General features: G+C 34.7%; 1 protein-coding gene across 3 annotated transcripts in view; it reads left to right on the forward strand.

Moving 5' to 3' along the window:
* Positions 1-17,635, forward strand: part of SKAP2 (src kinase associated phosphoprotein 2) — a 193,532-nt gene that overhangs the window by 142,770 nt on the left and 33,127 nt on the right. The window lies entirely within an intron of this gene.

Consider the following 17,635-nt stretch of genomic DNA (forward strand, 5'->3'; position numbering starts at 1 on the left):
AAATTAGTCTTTTCTGGCTATTAAAAAAATCAGTAGAGAACAAAAAAGGATTATAAGCAATGTAAGTGAGATATAACTAACATCTCATATAGAAAGGCTATTTTTCTCTGAGTAGAACAATCTGATAACATAGTATAAACCTTAAAAATTTATTTCAAAAATACTTAAAGTGTTCCAAATTAATGTATAAATGTCATTTCTAATGAAGTAAATAGAGCATAATAACTAGCACATGAAATTTGGAGTCAAAAAGTTTAAATTCTGGCTATTCCCATTTATTAGCTCAGTGACCTTAAAAGTCAATTTCTTCACCTATAAAATGGGGATAATATATGGAGAGGGTGTAAATGAGGCAATGTAACTAAAGCTCTCAGCATAGTGCTTGAATCATAGCAAGCCCACAATAAATTGTAGTATCAGTATTATTGTTTTCATTATTGTATCTGGTAAATTCTTGCAAATGCTTATATGAAGGTGTAATAGTGGTTTTCTGACCATGTAAGAATTAATGATTGTAATGGTATTGTAAAATCAAGATATTACAGAAACTACTAAATAAATGCAACCATATATTGTCTTTTACTACCCTAGAAGATGACTAGTATAAAAGCATAATTTTGTGGGGAATAATGATTATATATTTCTTTTACTTTAATGGAACTATATGTTTTTAACGCCTTCCTTTCTGATTTATCCTAAAGAAATGGCATCTGCCGTAGCATCAGTTATCTTCAGGTAGGGAAGAATATTCTCTGGCTGCTTGTTTTTAGTCACTATCTTTAAAATGTTCAAAAGAGCTTGTGAGAATGTATACTGAGGTAAAATGGAAGAGTGCAGTACCTTTAAACATATTACTGTCATATGCATTTCATTCCTTTAAAACCCTGCAGTGAATGAGTTAGATTACAATTGTTGAACTGACTCTTAATTAAGTTCTGTGTTTCTTTAACTTGACCATCCTCTTGTCACGCACCCCCCTCCTGCCCTATTCCCTAGTAAAAAAACTGGTCAAGTATAAAGATCAAATACTCTTGTTTTCATAACAAACATTCAAAGAGGATCTCCAACTAGCTTGAAGTCTTAAAAACATGAAACATATTTTATTTTCTCTCACCACAGATGTTCTTTTTTGTTCCTATTTCTTTGGCCTGAGGCCACATAATTGTTGAAAATACCTGGTTATTCTTTAAGTAGTCTTATTTCTTGCTGTGGTACTGGAAAAAATCTAAGCTCCTTTGGGACTCTTAGCCCCTGCCTGGGATCCCAGTTGCTACAAAGTGATTGAGCTTGATAGAGCCTGCAGCTGCGCCCCTGGGAAGGAAGCTGGTGTAGGCAGCTGGGGGATGTCTCATTCTCCTTTCTTCCCTAGTGTAAGCAAGAGCTGCTTCAACATCTGCACAGTTCAAGTTTGCTAAGTTGGAGCCAGCCACTACAGAGGGAATTTTTCTTAGTGAAAAACCTAACATTGTCTCTTATAGTTAGAGGCTTTGTTTGATTGCATATCTAAAACTAGGAAGGTAACCTTTTTTTTACTTTAAATAATGATCTCTCTTTTAGGATAAGAATTAAGCTAAAGGCTTTCCTTCTGGAAAATAAGAATATAATTTTGAAAGGAGGTGAAGCATTAGAACAGCAGTGAACACATTTACAAACTGTTGGTATTTGTCCAGTTCTGTACAGAGAACTGTGTATCTCTAAAATCTGACTGGTGGAATTCCCAGAAGGAATTCATACTACCATTTCAACACAACTTTCTGGCAATTACATATAGCTGAGAAGTAATCCTCTTAGTTGAAAGATGAAGTTTACAAATGTATTTGAAGAAAAAAGCTCTCCTAAGCATTCAACATGTTACTTTCAATTACAAAGTTCTTTTTCTGAGAAAGTAAGGCTCTTAATGCTAATAAGTGTATTTTTAAATGTAAAATAAACCTACAGTGTTTAAGTCACAAGAATAATAATAAGAAAATGTTGTTTAAAAAATTGTATTGCAGAGCATCCCTTGAAAAATGTTTATAATTTGATGGGAGTGTAAATAGTTTCATTGTAATTGTTTTTCAGGTAGAATATTCTAACTTTATTACAGTAGTTTCTTTTTAATTTCTTATTCATTAATTTTTAACTAACTTCACAAAAGAATAAGAATAAATTGGTAAGATTTATTTACATTAGGGGATTTATACATATGTACAGAAGAATTGAGAGTGTTGGAGGCATTTGGCTTTTCTTCAAATACTCTAATGCTCTGACATCTTTTATGTCTTAGTACTAATTAGCAATAGGCTAGTCAGATTTGCTTACACTGTGATATTACTATAGCATGTTTGTTTTTCCACAGCTAATATATTCATCAAAGTGTGCTAAGCTGTTTCAGAACACAGTAATGAGTTCATTTGGCTTAGCACAAATTTTAGAAGTTAGTGTTCATTTTTTCATTAAAAATATAGGAGGGTATATTTGTTTGATTTTGAATCTTGAAAGGGGAAAATAATACTTAAGAAATTGCTGCTTTCTCAGAAATCAACCTAGCTTGCTCTTCTCTACCAGCTACCATGTCACTTGATTTTTTTTTCTTTAATATCAGAAAATAGTGCAGAAACAACAATAAGATTTGTTTAGATACAGACTGAAATAGAGTCAGTCCAGTAACAAGAATGGTAACTGCTTGTTAGCCTATTAAATCTGTAGCTTCCCGGGAAATTGGAAATTCTTCTGGCAAGTAGACTGGAGAAAGAGAGCAACATAAAACAGGAAGACAGATTTCTAATGCTGTTACCTATTTTTTAAAAAATGTAACTCACTTTTTTTTTTTTTACTGCAATGACAGATTAAACTATTCCAAGCCAGAAAAGGAGGTTTTTATTCTTTGGTCATTCAATTACATTTTAAATTCATTCAGTCCAACTACCTGCATCTAAAATGGAATATGAGGTAAAATGCAGCTGTAAATTTTTTCAATGAAACTGTTATGTATACATAAAAAAGAACAGTCTTTGGGTAGTTAAATTTGAAGCAATCTCCAGGAAGTGGACAGGAATGCTGTAACTTAATCAGTTAGTGGTTACAACCCTCCAAAATACAGAGCTTTATTTTCTTGCTGAATAATTCTCATTCATATTACCAAGTTCATGTCAAGATTGTAGAGAACCTTGGAGTCTCTGGTTTTAGCATCATTCTGAGTAATGGTGGGTCCTGATTTCACCAAAGAATCTTTCACATTCTTTAGAGTGCAATGAAAGGATGCCAGTTAACTTTCATAGAACCGTGTATATTAAACATTTTAAATATTAGTCCAGGCAGCCTGCTGGCATTCTTTTTTCTTAAACTATGGTGCTGAATTATAAAGTTGTTAGGTGTGGTGGTATGGTGTCCTAACATATGCTATGATAAATATTTTCCCCAAGTAGTTAATTACATTAGAGTCAATTTTTTGGATGGCATCAGCTTTGAACTCTGCTGAGAGGGTTATATGAAAGTTATAGAATAGGAGGAGAATATCATGCCACTGCACACATTAATTGTTTATATTCTTGTCTTTGCTGAATATAAATGTGATGTTAGTGTCTTATTTTGCCTGTTTCATGACATGGCATGAAGCTTTGAAATATAATTGTGCTTGTCATGTACCTTTTTCTCTACTTCGCCACTGGCACTACAAATGAATTCTTTTCATTACAAGAGATGGTTTAACACATACTAAAACCCAAAATATCTGTGTGCATGGAAAACATATATTTGCATTTGTAGAGAGATAAACTAACCCATTTTTGCAACTTAAATCTACATCAGTAGTTCTCAACTAGGGAAGATTTTGGCCCGCAGGATTTAATGCCTGGAGACAGTTTTGATAACCACAGGTGTGTGTGTGTGTGTGTGTGTGTGTGTGTGTGTGTGTGTGTGTGTGTGCACGCTCGCACACCAGGCATTTAGTGGGTAGTGCTGAGGATGCTGCTGAAGTCTCACAATGCCCAGGACAGCCCCCACAACAAAGACTTATCTGGCCCAAAATGTCAGTAGTGCTGAGGTTGAGAAAACTTGGTGTAGGGATGTAGCAAATAGCTTTTGGTTTATCACCCTTTTACTGGTATCTTTTGACTTATAAAAACCCATAATCTATTCTCCATATAATAGTTTATTTTTATGGACACAACATAGATTTTCTTACATACATAAAACTAGGATTATATAAAATGGTCCTAGGTCATAAGATAACAGCTGGACTTTGTCACTATTTCCTTCAAGGAATTGAAGTTCTCTCAGTCTTTGAGAAATGAGAAAACCATGAAAGACAAAGGGAGGGAAGCATTTTCTCTATTTTCATGAGCTGAACTCTGTGAAGGAAAAATCTTTTTTGATATTGTAAATATGTGTCTTTCTTGTATAGCTACTAGGCTTATAATATTCTGATTGGTTGTTCTTTTGAGGCTGAAGTGGAAGATTTACATGTGAGGGATTGAATCTTAAAGGGAGCCAGGCATTCTGGGAGAATGCAGGGCCAAGCAATTCCAGGGCCACCTGCAGTTTGACAGGTGGCTGTAAGAGGAGAAGAAGCCCATTTGTGGGACTTCTCTCCTTCTTCAACCTGGACTTTGAAGAGAATAGTGGGCTTGAGATGGCAGGAAAAGTGGTCTGTGCCTCTGGAGGTCAACCAAAGGAGTCAAGAGGCAGTGACGAAGGGCTCACCTGAGTGTACTTCACAACAAGCCACATCAGGTGACTTTATACTTCTCTGTTCCTTTCCCTTGCTATTGCTAAGTCTTACTTTTAAATCTTTATTTACAAATGATACATGCTCAAAGGAAAAACCTTACTGCTGATTTGCATAAAACTAAGTGGTAGTCAGTCACCCTCTACCCTAAGTAAACACAGTTAACAGTTTGATATGAGTCTTTTTTTTCTTTGCCCATTTACAAATATACAAATGCATATACATTTTTAAAAATGAGATCCTTCTTTTCATTTACTTTCTTTTACCCCTTCTCTTATTTCCTTTCCTTTCATTTTCTTCCTACTTCTTGTTACCTTCTTCCTGTCCTCATTCTTTTATTCTCCACTCTCCCCTTTCCCACTTCCATCCTTCCTTTCTTCCTTACTTTCATTTGTCTCATTCCATAAATATTCTTGAGCACCTGTTATGGGGCAGGTGCTGTACATAGGTACTAGGAACCCTGCTGCCATTCTTGCACAGGCCTTCCAGGGTGCAGCTGTTCCTTTCCTTTCTGGCCCAAGTTCCCTTTCTTGACTTCTACTATACCCTTAATTCCCTCATGTTTATTTGTGTCTTATCTATATATACTGTATTCCTGTTTCATGAGCTTATTGTTTTTGCTTTCTGATACAGGAATAATTCTTTCAGCAAATAGCGTCAAAACTATCATGGCACCTTCTCCCAAGCCATCCTCCACTTCCCCACTTCCTTTCCATCTGCCTCTTACCTGCTGCCTCCACCCTCTACCCCATATACACAGAATACATTGTTGTGACCATCATATGGTGTAGTTGAGAGCAAGGACTTTGGAGGCAAGCACACATTGCTTTTAATTCCAGCTCTGCCCCTTACTGGGTACTTTACCCAGAAGAAAAGTGAACACAGAGAAAAAGTAGAGAATATGAGAAACAATAGTAAACATAGAAGTAGGTAAACTATGTCAGTAGCTTTCACAAACTCTTATTTTTAAATGAGGTGTTTTTTTAAATCTTACAATAGGCAATAACTAAATTTAGCTAACAATAAAATATTTAGCTAGGACAAGATGGAGATGCAGGGTAGAGAAAGCATGTTAAGTGTTGTCTTGTTCAGAAGCAGGGAGGAGAGAAATAGTCTTTGAGTAACTATAGTCTCTGAAGCCCTTGAAGTATATGTTAAAATTTCAGAATAAGTATTAAATAAAAGGGATTCAATCTTGGGGTTCTCAAAGCATCAGAAGGGAAATAAAAGATGATCATAGAAAAAATTTTAAATCCAAAAGAAGGCAGGAAGAAATAAAAGGAGTGGAGGGAAAAATACGATAAAAATAAGCCCAAATATAAAACTAATTACAACAAGTAATTGGTTAATCTTAAAAGACAGAAATTATCACATTTGATTTTTTTTAATCTAGCAACATACTTCTTTGAGAAGATATTCCTGAAACAAAGACACACAGAAATGTTTGTAAGGGAATGGAAAGAAATATATCACAGACTCCTGTTGCAAGAAAGCTCCATAGCAATGTTCACATCAGACAAAAACAGAATTTAAGGCATAAAACAATAATAGACCTACAGAATGACACTAGATAAGAATAGTAAAATAAGATAAAGCTTAAATGCATCTAACTACATAACCTTGAAATCTATAAAGCAAAAATTTGTAAGACAAATTTGACAAATCCTCAATCATAGTGGGAGATTTTTTTTTTTTAGATAAGTATTTTTTATTGAAGGGTAGTTGACACACAGTATTACATTAGTTTCAGGTGTACAACACAGCGATTCAACATTTATATACATGATAATTCGAGGTACCAGCTATCACCATACCAAGTTGTTACAATATTTTGACTATATTCCTTATCCTATACATTACATCCCGGTTACTTATTTATTTTACAATTAGAAGTGTGTACTTTTTTTTTTTGTGAGGGAATCTCTCATATTTATTGATCAAATGGTTGTTAACCACAATAAAATTCTGTATAGGGGAGTCAATGCTCAATGCACAATCATTAATCCACCCCAAGCCTAATTGTCATCAGTCTCCAATCTTCTGAAGCATAATGAACAAGTTCTTACATGGAGAACAAATTCGTACATAGTGAATAAGTTACATGGTGAACATTACAAGGGCAGTCATCACAGAAGCTTTTGGTTTTGATTATGCATTATGAACATAGTGGGAGATTTTGATAATCGCTTTTAGAAACTGATAGACCAAGGAGACAAAAAAATTAGTAACTGTATGGAATATTTGAACAAAAAATTAGTAAAGCTGACTTAATCCATCTATAAATATATATGTTCTTTTCAGTACATGTAGAATATTCATGGAAGCTGACTATATATAAGTTCACAATTAAAATCTCAAGAAATTTCCATCTATATCATGCAGATTATACTCAATGAAATTTAATTGGAAACCAACAATAAAAAGATTAAAAATACCCAAGTCCTATATTTGGAGACTAAAATAAAACTTCTGAATAGCTCATGAATTACAAGAGTAAATTATAAATAATATTACAAAATAATTTTTGTTAGAATTTTGTTCAGACAATAACATTGAAGACAATGAAAATAGTACAGATAAAATCTTATGGCATGGTGCTTTAAACCGTATTTAGAGGAATATAGTGATGAATAAGACAAATGAGAGAATTAACCCCTAGTGAACTGGGAGAACATTCTGAAAAATGACTACAAAATCATTATGTTTAAAATGATTAAGAGACAAAAGAAGGAATAGAAACTTTAACAAGAGAAAAGGACCCTATGAAAAAAGATATTTTTTTTAAAAGAACCAAATAGAATCACTAGAAATTATTGATGGCTTGGATTATTTAGCCACCAAATTCTAGTTTTCAGACTTAGATATTTGTTTACATTGCCTAGGGAACCATTAGAATACATATTAAAAATTCTGAAATAGAAGGTAAGCAAGTGTCAACCACTGTAATCAGACTAAAATGCTAACATTTATAAAGCAAGAAGAAAAATCACACTAACAGAGCTAGGCTATTAAAATTTTGCTGTGAACCTTAGATGAAGAATCTTAAAATTGTGCCAGAGGTTAAATATTCACACTGTAGGTTTTCTATCTATATGTAACTGAGTACTTACCTTTTAGCACCAAAAAATTTCAACAATTTATTTCAAGGCTTATTAGGTTCTAATCACCTTTGTATCAGACTGTCTAAGTGTAGTCTTCATTCTGCAGCTATGATTAGCCTCCCATGTAGAATGTAAAGGATCAGAGCCTCCTTTTGTTTATAATTCCTACATGCTTTCAGAGGATAGAATCTGATAAAGTTTGTAGTGGTTTTACAAAAAAAGTATTTGCTTCTTTAGTTCCCAGGAGAAAAATACACATCCACATCCACGTACCTACATGAACGCACACATCTATAGAGACAGACTGCAGCAGGAGAGCGTCAGGCTCCACTGCTTCTGAAGCTAGGTCATCTGGGAATATCAGCTTCCTAAGACTACTCACCTGCTTACTTTAAAGCAATGATTAATAAGAATGGACAAGTTCAGCAAACTGTCAGTGGTAAATATGAGCGCTCTTCATATCTGTCCTCAGTAAATTCTGTAGTTGAGTAAGTGCAAAGCCTTCCATAGAGTAAGGGAAAAACCCAGTCTGACTTAATTAAACTCAGGTAAAATTTTACCTCCATTTTGTTTCAAATAAAACATCCTTCCATAGATTTCTCTTGATTAGAACTTCATTAGAATGCTTACAAAGAGACAACAAGTCCTTATACCTACATATCCGCTAGCCCCTTTGATCCTTGTTAACAGGAGTTGAGATGGGGCAGAAAGTTTTCTCATGGACAAATAAGAAAATTGAGATGCAGAGTGGCATTTTGGAGTTCTCTGTGGAACCAGATCCCAAATCTCCTGCCTCCTTGTCTGGGCCTCTTTCCAATTCCTAATCCCCTTTCAAGGAACTGCAACCTAATTGCTTCTCTTTAGCATAAAAGTTCTTGGGAGAATTCTCTTTAGTCCTGGTCTCCACTGTTTCTTTACCTGCTCACTCCCTAACCCTTGGCAATTTGATTTCATATTCTTATCCCTTAACTAAAACAACTTGCTCAAAGTTACTAGTAATCTCCCAATCATTAGTCTCACCCTCAGATTCATCTTTGGAAATTTTATTTCACTGGCCAGCCCTTTCCTCTTGAAACTGTCTCCTCCTTTGAATTTTGCCATTTTCTTTCTTGTTACATGTAATATAAATAAATAAGCATCTCAACACTGTTTTAGATTTCTTGCTGCTTACTGATGATTTTAAATTATTTTCCTACTGATCCTTTATTTCTTTAATAGTAGAGCTTTTGTTTCTACTTTGTCTTTCCTTATCTTCTCATTATATATTCTTACTACTATGCATTTAATTAATGGATTCAACAAATATTTACTGAAAGCCTATTACATGCCAAAATCCACTCATAACTGCCTGTCCAGTCTCATTGCTGCTGCTTGGACCCCTTATGCTTTAAACAGACTGAACCCATAAGCACTCCTTATCCTGCCCTGTGCTTCCTCTTAGTGCCTTAATGGCCTACATATCACTAGGTGCTTTGTACTAAATCAATATGTTGAATCAATGAAGTAATAAAGGCCAAAAATTCACTCAAATAGCCTATAGATAAAACTTGTGGTTGTTTTGCATTCTTCCATCCACACAGTCCACAATCAACTCTACCATATTTTATAATGTATCTCACAATCTGTAAGATACAGAGTAGATGCTAAGATAATGAAATAGCCCCTGTCCTCAAAACTGCTATAATTTAATAAGAGAAATAATTATATGAACATCTAACCATAGAAAAAAACAATAAAACTAAACATAAAGAGGTATGTCTTTCAACATATCTAATAATCTATCTAAATCACACTCTTAATTCCAAAGTCCAATAGTGTTACTGTACACTGTGGCCCAATTTTCCCTATCTATACCTATGGAGAACCTTTATAGTCACGCATTGGAAACAATGAAAACATCCTTATTGATTTTGTATATTTGTTATACCATTGTGTATAGTATTGGCATAACTATAGTATTTGCTCTAAAATATAGTATTTTCTCTTAGGTCAAACCTTTGTGGTCATTCCATTAGAAATAACTAAAATGCCCTTGAGGTTTCTGTATATTTATTGGGCACAGTACAATATTTTTATAAGTATAGAATGATATAAACATAATATAGTAGTGCGATACAATACTAAATACAGTATTATAATATATCCTCTGCTATTCTGGTTTTTAACACTTATCAAAAATGTCTCATCTGATAGTAGAAGACAACATATGTGAAAGAATTCAAAACCTCCTTTACAAACTGCTTAATAATTGTTCACTTAATGGGGAAAATATTTTCAAGAAAAACAGAATTCAGAAGTTTCTTAAGTAATATCTTTCTACTGCTTGAAAGTGTTGAGTGGCTCTGCACTGCCAAAAGGATAAAGCCCATATTCTTCACTTTGGCATTCACAAGTCTTGCGTAGGCTGGCTGACACCTCACATTCTAGCCTAGTCCCTATTATTCTGCACCAACTCTCCACTTTCAACAAACTGACTGACTCTTCATTCTCCATCAGACATCCCTTACTTTTTCAGCCTCACATTTTTGTTCATACACTCCCATCTGTATAGAATAGAATGTTCTCCTCTTAGTTCAGTGTCTGACCAGGCCCTTCCTACTTTCCAGATCCAGACCAAATCTCATCTCTCCAGAACACTTCTCCTGCCCATCCCAGCATGAAGAGACCTCTGTTCTCTGAACTTCTGTAGCACCATTCATTTGGAAATTAATCACACACAACTTTGTGACACTTTATTTTGTTATTCACTGTTCTATAAATTGTTATTAATATTTTACTTTTCATATGATTATTTGGAAAACAAGTAAATGGGTAGATCTTTATAACTCATTTTTAATATATTTAAAAACTCAAGGGCAGGAATCAAACCTTATATTTCTTGGCCTCTCACAGAGCACTTAGACAAGTGCCTTCCTCGTAAGAAGTAAATAAGTAATGCCTGAATAATGTGTTCTTCAGAGGGGCCCATTTGTTAAATTAAGAGAAATCTCTTTTTTGATGATTCTTTTCCTAATAATGCCAATTCCTGCAGGTTCCTGAATGAATGATTATACTAAATAGTATACTATCAATTGTATATTGAAGTATGGCTGATCTCCTAAAACCTCATTAAAATCTAACATTACTATTCCAATGAGTATAGTCTCAAATAAATAAAATTTTGAAATGTAGTACATTGAGTGATTAAAGACTCTAATACCATCAATCTTTTTTACCATTAAAGATAGATCATCTTCTGTTAGCAGCAGGACCAGCTTGAGTTACCATTTCCCTATGGTAGGTTAGTCATTTCAAGTAAGATATTTCCCAGGAAATGACATTCTCCCTTGCTTCCACTCATTCATTAAACACCACAGGTAAAGTAGGTCTAAAGAGCACAGGATCATAATTGATTTTTAAAAGTTGACATCTGCAAGGACAAAAATCAGAGGACTTAACGTAACTTGTAAGAAAATGACAAGCTTCATATTTTAAAATAAACTCAGAAAAGCAAAGTTGCGTAAGTAGATTAAAGGCTGGTGAAACAAAGGTTAAGAATCAGTGATTGCATAAATGTTTGGGGAAAGTGTTTAACAATCATCTTTCAAGCCAGTATTTTGATTCAGTGGGCATGGAGGAGTCACTGGAATCTAGAAAAGAGGAAGTCTGTGGTCAAGATTTAATTTGCTCACTCCTAGTACCGGCCAGGGCTTACATTAAGCCCTTTGTTTCCCTTCTCCACTCCACACCCTTTCCTTCAATTAAGCAGGCTCCTTTTCTCAGCCCACTGTTTACATGTCCTCCTGATTTCATATTGCCTAGTACACTCTCTCATACACCAGATAACCTCACTTCACTTCCCTGGTCAGCCTGTGTTTTTTCTCCCAAAATTACTTGACATCTCAGTTCTTCCTGGAAATCTATCTTGATTAGGTGGGTCAAGGTGAAGGTCACCTCTGCTCATAATAAAATATAATCTTTCCCTATACTGCTTAAGACATAAGACACAGTAACCCTAAAATGTCTAAATATACATGTCTGGACACTTTAAAATATGGGAGTTTTTAGTCTACTTGTTTATTTCATATTTCCTGAGAGCCCAACATTAATTATAGATATTCTGAAGTAATCATTTAAAGTTCTAATAAATGAACTGAAAAGGAAGGGTGAAGAAAATGAAACATAAAATGAAATGAGAAGAGAAAAAGAAATCCCAACTTTTATGTAAGCAATTCAGTTGTTCTTTACTCTTGAGCAAATTACTATTATCAATTCATGCAACAAATATTTATTAGGCAGCTAATTTATGTCAGGCACTGTCCTTGGCCCTGGGGATGCAGTGTTGACCAATATAACTCAGTTTGTTAAACAGAAATATAAAATATAAAAAATAATAAGAAATAGTTTTGACAAGTAATCAGAGGCCGAAGAGAGCCTGATAAGAAACAACAATCAAAGGCAAGTCTTGTCAATAGGTAAGATATTTGAAAGGACCGGTTCATTCAGTGAGCACAGTGTGGTTCTGAACACCATCTAAAGAGCATTCTGAAGATGAAAGTAAAATGATTAAGGTCAAAGAGTTTACTAAACAAAGACCCATTCTAAAAAATGTTTAGAAGGGGTAGCTATTTGGAAGAGGCCAGATTATAGCATATGTGTGTCATAGAAAAGAGGGGAACATATATTCATGAACAGATTTAAGAGTTAACAGAAAGAAAACGACGTTTACAATCAACTGCCAAGTGCCCTCAACATTTAAACGTATTTTTTCTCCCAACAATAGGAACAAAAAGACTTTCCAAAGAAAGTGGTGGAAGAAACCCCATTGCTTGAGACATTAAAAACCAGATGGTCCAAAGCCTCAGAAAATATTCACGTGGGATCAATCCTTCACTGGGTGAAAGCAAAGGGACCTAACTAGTGCAGTTTGTGTTTTGAATCTCTAGTGTAGCAGTACTTTAAACATTAAGATTTCCATTTCCTTGGACTTTTCCTTAATTTCTTAGCTCTCTGTGCTCTCACAGCATTCTGTGCTGACTTCTAATAGAGGTGGCCACACAGGAATTGCCAGTTTACTTGGGTATCTCTTCTGCTAACTCCAAGTATTGCAAGCTTATCAAGTTTTCTCCCTGCCTCTGTCGGAGTGCTGTGTGCCCTGGGTTCTGGAAATGCTCCTGCACAAGGATTTTGCATTTATTTCTGCCAGAGCCCAGGAGTTTCATAATTTTTATGTTAAATTTCTTGGCTTGGGAATACTATACTTAAGGATAATAGAAATTTGGATCTCACATTGTACAGGCTTGAGGTTTTGATTTCTCACAGGAAACCCTTTCCCTCCCCCTCTGACCACCATGGACCAGAACCCTGGAAAGACAAAAAGCTTCAATGTGGCTTCTCCTGGCTGCTTGGGGATCTTACTTCCTGCTCTCTACCTCTCTTGGGCCCAAAGGAATGTCTTCCATATCTGCAAAGATGTTAAACCTCCAGCTAAACTCCACCCTGCAAGTGTTCAGAATTCCCTTTTGAGCAAGTGGGGACAGACAGGTCTGTTTCAGTTTGGTTAACCATACTGCTAGAGGTTGAATTCCCAGTCATAAGTAATCAGTTATTGCAAAACACTACGATGGAGAGTTAGCTTAATTATAAGTGTTTGATATATAAACTTTAATTCAAGTCTAATAAACAAAAATTTGAGTACATATTATAAGCAAGGATCTATACTAGGTGTCTAATGTCCTGTCCTCTTAGTAATGGGCATTATACTTTTAAACAGTAGTTACTTCTTGACATAAAGAAGTTTTTGTTAAATGGATGATAGAAAAGATCTTAAATGGCTGCTTATTACTATTTAGGGAGAAACGACATATGTACATACAAAGAATTACTCAAAAGTGATTATCAAGGTAGAGATCCATTCAGGCCCAAAGATATATTTGCTAACAATAATACATATTAGCATTTGAGGTCGTGTCAAATGAGGTTAATATGGTTACATGAGAATATATCTTAAAACCGGGGTAGGCATTCCAATTAAGTGGAGTCCTTCAAAGTTAAATAACAGATATTATTTCCCATGCTGCTCAGTCATTTTCTCTTCCAGAAAGTCAAATCAGGTTTTGCACTATTGGTTTGCAAAACTTACATGACATAAACATTATGTGACAGGAGTTGTTTGTTATTAAGAGAGAGAATATCATCTTAAAGAAACTTATCATCTAGAAATAGGAAAAAATCACTCAAAGTAATTTTATTTGTATCATGGCTTTTTCACTGTTGGCTACATTTGTGACAGCTGATTTCATATTAAATATTAACTATTTTCTTTATGCTTGAATTTGCTACAGTAGAATGTAGATTTTACTTAGGGAACCTTCCTGGTTAGAAAGTATACCATTCCAGTTGAATGATACACGTGTGGGCCAATTATGAAGACTTAAATGGTAATGTATCTAAGAAAATTAGGCTACCACTTTGGTGTCAAAATTTTGAAGTTTTAGTTTACCCTTGAATCTTATACAGTTATCATTTTTGGAGGTCAAAAGTAGTAAAATATTGGGGATTTCATTTGGCTCAAATTACTAGCAATAGTTAGCAACATACATAGTTTTTAGGAAATCATAGATATTAATATAAATTGTATGATTATAATGAATGAACTATAGAAACAATTAATATATAGCTGAAAAGAGTTATTACTGGACTTTTGATATATGAAGCAAGTTAGAGTTTTTATTTCACATTTTCAAGAAGACTAATAATAAAAACATGGATGTGTTTTACCTTTCTTGCAGTGCTATAACAAGACTTATTTGTAAATTTTTATGTAATTTTGGTGACATCTTAAAAAAGCCTAACTGAATTGTGTTGAATATTTTGGGTTTGTGAAGTGTGTCTCTGGTTTGTTTTGTTTTGATATTCCTTTTCAATATATGAAAATACCCATGAGACAGGCTCCTGCTGAATTTTTGGTCACTCTGTCATCAGTGATATGAGTGCACATTGTCAGTTGTTTAAACATTGTGTAATCCACTGTGGGCTGGCAAGAAGCATCTGGGAGCCAGACTTTTCCTGTGGACACATGCCAAGTAGTGTATTGTATTTCCTCACTAAAGTGAATTACATTGAGATCATTTTTCTTCATGAGTTTTTTAAATTCAGAAATTTTCCAAAGCTAAGTGAGGACCATATGAAATATTGTTTATAAGTACTTGAATTCTATAGTAGCTGGTGGATAAGTACTTTTTTAAGCTAGAAGTAGGTATAAATAAGTCACACAGTTAAACTCCTTCAGGTAGTTAGCAGTATTCTCCTGATTAGACTGTTCAGAAAAGTTCATATGTCATTTCATGTATTCTCTTTAAATCAACAGTTTATTTGAAGGAAGGGCAATAAACACTGAATGACCCTTTAATTAAATACTATAGTTTGGCATGCCATTAAATTTATATGTTCCATTAAATTTATATGTTTGACTGCATTATTTGATTGGTTGGAAATAAACCCTAGATTGCATTGGAGCATACATAATCATAGCATAACATTTCTTTTAACTACAAATGCCAGGAAAAGTTTCTAAAATGTTATCTTTAACTATAGTTTTAAAAATCGGAGCAGTTGTGGTTCACAATGAGGAAACAAGAAGGCTTTGTCATTCTGGAAGATAGACTGGGGTTAGTTTTGGAGTACCAGCACTGCCTAGACTCAAGGTCCCTGATGTGGCAGGGATTTGCTTTCCAGAATGAATACGTTTATTCCATCTGCTACCCTGGGACATTGTTGTATGAGACTTTAAAAAGGTCAGATTTGGTTTGCCTTCCATGTGCATTAAAAACACTCTGGCCCTTTTACATGAGAGCAGTCATTTTGTTTATGGTGGCCTTATTTCTGGAATCCACGGAAGAGACTCTTTGCAAAAGAGAGTTCAGCCTATCCCTTTAGGGGGCCCAAACTGAGTATGTGTGGCCTCTCTCTCCTATTATATAACTTTCAGATGTACAGCTTTCTAATTCAATGGAGTGATCACCACCACAAATCTAGTTACCATCCAGCACTATCCAGTTGACCCCCTTCACCCATTTCACCCACCTCCCCACCTTTTTCCCCTTTGATAACCACTAGTCTGTTCTCTGTATCTATGAGTTTGTTTTTATTTTGTTGTTTATATTTGTTTTTTAGATTCCACATATAGTGAAATCCTATGGCATATATCCTTCTCCATCTGACTTATTTCAATAACATAATACCCTCAAGGTCCTTCCATGGTGTTGCAAATACCAAGATTCCATTCTTGTTTTCATGGCAGAGTAATATTCTATTATGTATACATAGCACATCTTCTTTATCCATTTATATCTTGATAGACACTTAGGTTGCTTCCGTATCTTGGCTGTTGTAAATAATGTGGCAATGAACACAGAGGAGCATATGTCTTTTTGAATTAGTGTTTTCATATTCTTTGGATAAATACCCAGAACTGGAATAGCTGGATCATGTAATAGCTCTCTAAGTGTGTTGTTTTTTAAGCTTACATTTTTATTCTTCTGTATTTTGAAGAATATCAGTATCAACTATTTTTTGCAGGAATGAACAGAGACCTCTATCAGTGAGCTTTGTACCTAAACTCCCCTTCTTCCCCCTGCCAGGTATACCTTCTTTTGACAACTCCTCTCTATAGAAATTTTCTAGTTATAGAAGATCTTTCATTTTTTAGGCACTATAACATATTTTATCATAAACTTCTCTGTGTCAAAAAATGCCTTAAAAACATAATTCTGGAAGTCTATGCACAGCCTGTCATTAGTACACAGAAATTTGTATTTTGAGAGTGCCATTCTTTTGTATGATGTAAAGCGCTTTAATTTGCTGCATTTTTCATGTCTTAGTGCAGTCAAATCTGGTGAGGAACTATAGCTGTCTTATTCAGGATTAATCAGTCTCCTTGGGCTCTAGACTAAGATGGAAGCTGCTCATGGCTCTGCTTGCTTCTGGGCTTGGCCTTACTCTGTTTTCTCATCATATTCAGTCTCTGAGAGGGAGGTGATGGGAGATGATTTTTCCATTTGCAAGCTGCCTTCCAGCTGAAAGAAAGATGGGGAGGGCAAATGCCAAGCATTTCACTCTCTGTGGCCATTACAAACATGACTCTTCTCCTGTTTTTCAGCAGTGTACACAATTTTTCAATGGAGCTATTTTTTTTAACGACTGTTAGAGTTAGCCAAGTTATTTTCTCACTGAAGAATGTTAAAAATAAGAATATATGTCAATATGATGTCATGAATATTTACTTTCTCATAAATTGCATGTTAAGGCAATAGGTTAAACTGCTGTTTAATTCATTAACAAGTACAGGTACAAGTGATCTGTGCAAGATTTTGCATTGAAAGGAGAGGAAAGTGCAATGCTTCAGTACTTGGGTTCTGGAGGCTGACTCTCTAGGTTCAAATTCTGACATGACTAGTTACAGCTGTGTTATGCTGAGCAAGCTCCTTAAATTTTTCTGTGCCTCCATTTCTTCAACTGTAAAAGGGGAATATCAGCAATACCTGCCTCTTAAGGTTCAAGGATTAAATGAGATTTATGTGCATAGTGGCTAGCATGGTGCTTGGCATACAGTAAATTCTCAGCTTATTATAATCACTGCTATTATAAATCTATGCGCTGGGCATTGGATTGGCCACTTCACCTCATTTTATACCTTAATAATTCTCTTGATTTTGTATTTCTGTTTTCCAGATTGAAAATTGAGGTTCAGAGAGTTGAACTAGCTTGTCTAAGTTTGTACAGCTAGTAAAAGAGGATAATATGAATTTCTGGAATGCAAATTTATTTTGCATTTCCATAGTTCCAT

This window comes from Manis javanica, chromosome 6, assembly GCF_040802235.1.
Source record: "Manis javanica isolate MJ-LG chromosome 6, MJ_LKY, whole genome shotgun sequence".
Classification (NCBI taxonomy): Eukaryota; Metazoa; Chordata; class Mammalia; order Pholidota; family Manidae; genus Manis; species Manis javanica.